General features: G+C 35.5%; 1 pseudogene; it reads left to right on the top strand.

Annotated features, from left to right (window-relative positions):
• LOC107671064 (extracellular calcium-sensing receptor-like) overlaps positions 1–5435 on the top strand; it is a 16114-nt pseudogene that overhangs the window by 9135 nt on the left and 1544 nt on the right.

The raw sequence follows: 5435 nt of genomic DNA, 5'->3' as shown, positions 1-5435 counted from the left end.
TTTTTTTTTTTTTTTTTTTTTTTTTTTTTTTTTGGGTGAACTCTCCCTTTAATTCGATTTTTTAAATAATATAGATTTTTTATTAATATGTAAAAATGAAATGATTCTTTTAATGAAGTGATACTCTAGATAAGAAACCAGTCGGTGGCGGTAAATGTTTTAATGAATAAGTCATTCATTCATTTGTTCGAATGGCCGATTCATTCAGGAATGTTAAATGGCTCTCTTTATGAATGGGCCATTGAATCATTGGTTCACCCGATTTGTTCAAAACATTCAGAAAGGAAACACCGCTGTGTTGCTCTGAGACGCACAACAGTTCTTCTGTGTCATATGTAATATTTGCGTTAGCAAAACTGAGCAAAAACAGACAATATTGTGTTTAAAATATAACACAATATTAACTTCTTATTTACTGACCTGTTGTATAAAATTACATTTGCACTCGTGTTATTTGGGACAAAAACAACACTCGTGTGATATTGCTCTCGCTGCTCATGTGATGCAAAAACTCATAGTGCCTTTTTTTTGGCCCAATATCTCAAATTTTAAGGGCACATATGTATGGACTAGTTGTTGCCCATGTTTTTCAAAAGTCAACTGTATAAAATGTAAGATGACAGGTCTGGGGCAGGTGCGTTAACTGCGTTAAAATATTTTAATCACATTATTTTTCCAGAACTAATTAATTCAATTAATGCATTTAACTGTCAGCCCTATTAAAATGTCATTGCATCAGATAACAAGATATTAACACAACTACCTAACTGGCATACATTTTAAAGAAAGCAAACTTTTTAAACGATAATAAGAAGTGTTTTTACAAGACGTTAGATTTTTAATGTGTTTTAGACTTGTATTTATTGAAATATTTTGTTATTTTAATTGACTGAAAATTATAATCTTTTAGTTTAATTTTATTTACATAATTTATTATCTCCTACTCTTTCAATTTATTTACAGAAAAAGAATTCTAATAATTATATCTATATATATATATATATATATATATATATATCTCTATCTATCTATCTATCTATCTATCTATCTATCCCGGACATAAATAATAAATTGTTTGTCTGACAGCAGACAAATAATTTCCAGTATAATTATTATAATAAATATAATTTTTTTAGTATAATAATAGCAACAACAATAATAATAATTGTTATTATACTGGAAATTGTTTGTCTGTTGTCAGTTTTTTGGAACATTCTGTGAGCTGGGCTCAGGCAATTGTTTTTGCAGTTGAGGAAATTAACCGTAGCCCCTCTCTGTTGCCAGGGGTGCAACTGGGTTATCACGTAATGGATAGCTGTTCCCGTATCCCGTTATGTCAATGATCAGTGGAGAAAACAAAACAAAACACCACTAGACCCGCCAACGTCCTCATTGGAGATTCTTCTTCTACACAAAGCATTCTTCTGTCCAGGACCCTGAGTCCCATGCAGATCGCAGTGGTGAGGTTATAGCCTATTACCCACCAAAAAATGTGGATAGAATTGATGTTTAGTCATTTGTAAATATGACATTTAAATGCGTGCGCTGTCAAATAATGTTTGAAATTTTATTTCAGATCAGCTACCTGGCCAGCTGCCCGTGTCTTAGTGACAGACAAAAGTACCCTAATTTCCGCACTGTCCCCAGTGATGCCTATCAGGCATGCACCATGGCACAGATGGCCAAACGCTTCGGCTGGACCGGGGTTGGAGCCGTGGTTGCTGATAATGACTATGGACGCGGGGCTGTACAGGTGTTTGAAAAGAAAATCAAGGGCATGGGAATCTGCTTGGCCTTTTTTCACACACTTTACATGGAGCAGTTGGCAAAGGATGTGGCCCGTGCCGCTGCAACAATCCAAGCCTCTTCTGCCCACGTAATCCTGGTGTTTTCTTGGTATATGGATGTAGAGGTGTTTCTTTTGGAATTGGTCCATAGGAACGTGACAGGCAGGCTGTTCCTGGCCAGTGAGATCTGAAGCACTAGCACCTATCTCTTGGCCAATCCCCAGCTCTACACCATCGCTACACTGGGTGTAGCTTTATGAAGTGCACCTATACCTGGTTTTGATGCACATCTCTGGCAGCTACATCCTGCCCATTACCCTGATGATGAATTCTTGAGGACCTTGTGGGAAAATACATTTGGCTGTAGCCTTATGAAAAGCTCTTCCAAGGCCATTCAGAAAGCCCTGAGTGGCAGAGGTGGCAGAGAGAGTATGGAGGGGGTTCAGAGTTGATTTACCGATACTTTTCAACTGACAGATATTTATTTTATTTATTTAGCTGAAAATGCTGCTGCTCATGCACTTCATTCTTTGCTGGCGTGCACCCCGCAAAATAACTCTGATCCTAAAATAAAACCAAAGTGCTCCTCTCCAGACAACATCACCCCAGCAGAGGTAGGCATCTCATGTGACATCTTTTTATTTATTTATTTTTATTATATTTATTTCTATAGTGGTCAAAAAAAAAAAAGAGGGCTGTCAATCGATTCAATTTTTTTAAAATCGAATTTATTACACAATGTGGCAATTAATTAATCTAGTTAATACCATATTAATTGCCCATTAAATTTGACTGAGAAATTACCCACAAAAGAAAATTTAAAGCCATTATTGTGTTACATGAAAAAGCATGAAATATAAATTATTTTTTTTTTTTTTTTTTTTTTTTTTTTTTGGGTGAACTCTCCCTTTAATTCGATTTTTTAAATAATATAGATTTTTTATTAATATGTAAAAATGAAATGATTCTTTTAATGAAGTGATACTCTAGATAAGAAACCAGTCGGTGGCGGTAAATGTTTTAATGAATAAGTCATTCATTCATTTGTTCGAATGGCCGATTCATTCAGGAATGTTAAATGGCTCTCTTTATGAATGGGCCATTGAATCATTGGTTCACCCGATTTGTTCAAAACATTCAGAAAGGAAACACCGCTGTGTTGCTCTGAGACGCACAACAGTTCTTCTGTGTCATATGTAATATTTGCGTTAGCAAAACTGAGCAAAAACAGACAATATTGTGTTTAAAATATAACACAATATTAACTTCTTATTTACTGACCTGTTGTATAAAATTACATTTGCACTCGTGTTATTTGGGACAAAAACAACACTCGTGTGATATTGCTCTCGCTGCTCATGTGATGCAAAAACTCATAGTGCCTTTTTTTTGGCCCAATATCTCAAATTTTAAGGGCACATATGTATGGACTAGTTGTTGCCCATGTTTTTCAAAAGTCAACTGTATAAAATGTAAGATGACAGGTCTGGGGCAGGTGCGTTAACTGCGTTAAAATATTTTAATCACATTATTTTTCCAGAACTAATTAATTCAATTAATGCATTTAACTGTCAGCCCTATTAAAATGTCATTGCATCAGATAACAAGATATTAACACAACTACCTAACTGGCATACATTTTAAAGAAAGCAAACTTTTTAAACGATAATAAGAAGTGTTTTTACAAGACGTTAGATTTTTAATGTGTTTTAGACTTGTATTTATTGAAATATTTTGTTATTTTAATTGACTGAAAATTATAATCTTTTAGTTTAATTTTATTTACATAATTTATTATCTCCTACTCTTTCAATTTAAGATTGTATAAAAGCAGCGTATGTATAAGGTTAAAACGACTGTTAAATAATGAGCTGTAAAAAATTGCCAGCACAGAACATAATTAATTCAGAACCTTAATTATGTACTTAGACGAATTGAAACATTCGAATTGTGTTCATTTGATTAAGTAAGATAACCTTTCAAGTAAGGCATATTTATTCACATTTATGCACTTTTATAAACAATGCATACAATGTTTATTGCTAAGTATTTGGTATTAGTTTTAAGAATCTGCATTAAAATTCTTTATTTTAATTATGGGTTAATTATATTTTGTCCCATTAATTTTATGGTTGCTCCAAACATATTAAATATTCTCTCTTTTCCTGACATGTTCAGCTTTTACAGCACATTGGACAAGTTCATTTTCACCACTCAGTTAGGAGAGGAGTTTTATTTCCAGGATGGCAGCATTCCACCTGTCTATAACCTGCTGAACTGGCAGGGAGCTCCTGATGGTTCACTCCAGTATGTTTCCATCGGACGAGTGGATGGGAACCAGCTCATTATTACTGAGTTGGCTATTTCATGGCCTGGAGACTCTGTGAAGGTTAGATGGGCTTCTAATATAAATCTAAACAATTATATAACAAAGGTGTAATATATTGTGTAACGTGTTCCCAGATGCCTGTATCCGTGTGCACTTCTGAGTGTCCACCTGGGGCACGTAAAGCCATTAAGAAGGGTCTGTCAGTGTGCTGTTTTGACTGCCTGCCCTGTACGGAGGGATAAATCAGTAACAGCACAGGTCAATAACGTGTTCTAACACTAATTTATAAAGTCACTAAATACCTTAAAGCTTTAATGTTTCTCTTTATAATTTTTCCCCTAGGCTCAATAAAATGTTTTCGCTGTCCCCAAGAGTTCTGGTGTAATAGTTTCAGAAATGAATGTGTGCCCTGCGAGACTGAGTTCCTCCCCTTTAGAGAAACAATGGGCATCACACTGGTAAGTGTTGCCGTTTCGGGTGCCATCATTACAGCTACAGTGGCTGTGATTTTCCTGTACCATAGGAGCACTCCGGTAGTTAAAGCCAACAACTCTGAGCTCAGCCTCCTGCTCCCGCTGTCTCTCAAACTCTGCTTCTTGTGCTCGCTGGTGTTTGTAGGCCAGCCATCACTCTGGTCATGTAGGATTCAACAGGCTGCATTTGGGATCAGTTTTGTCCTGTGCATCTCCTGTATTCTGGTCAAGACAATTGTGGTTCTAGTTGCATTTCACTCCACTAGACCTGGATCCTCAGCTCTTATCAGATGATTCGGACCAGGCCAGCAGAGAGGAAGTGTTCTAGGGCCTCATTTATAAAATGTTGCGTATAAACCGTACTAAATTTGTTCTAAGATAATTTTTCAAAAGTGTGTAAGTGTGATTCAGAGAAAATGAACGTGCCCACAAAAACATGTGCGTACGCCTCTCTTCCAGATGTGACATTTATAAATCGCAAATTATCTTGAAATTGTGCGCAGCTGACTGGTGTCAGATCTCCGCCTTGTAAACTCCCCCTAATTAATATCATTACTATATAAAAGAGCACAAGCCAATGTCCGACTTTCTATGCTTGAGAATGATGAGCACAAAGAAAAAGCAAAAACTTTTTACTGAGTCTGAAATTGAGGTCCTGCAGGCGGAGGTAGAGGTTCGTGCGGGGACGCTTTTTATTTAATAATGTAATTATTCTGTGGACAAACAATGTGTGTGTGGTTATATTTTTTCTATTGACTATTATCAAAATTACTACTTCTAGAAACAACAGAAATAATAATAATAATAATAGTAATTATAAAACAATTAGGTTTCCAAAAGTAAGAA

Source organism: Sinocyclocheilus anshuiensis, unplaced genomic scaffold, assembly GCF_001515605.1.
Source record: "Sinocyclocheilus anshuiensis isolate Anshui unplaced genomic scaffold, SAMN03320099.WGS_v1.1 scaffold1382, whole genome shotgun sequence".
NCBI lineage: Eukaryota > Metazoa > Chordata > Actinopteri > Cypriniformes > Cyprinidae > Sinocyclocheilus > Sinocyclocheilus anshuiensis.
This window is presented reverse-complemented; position numbering and strand designations above follow the sequence as displayed.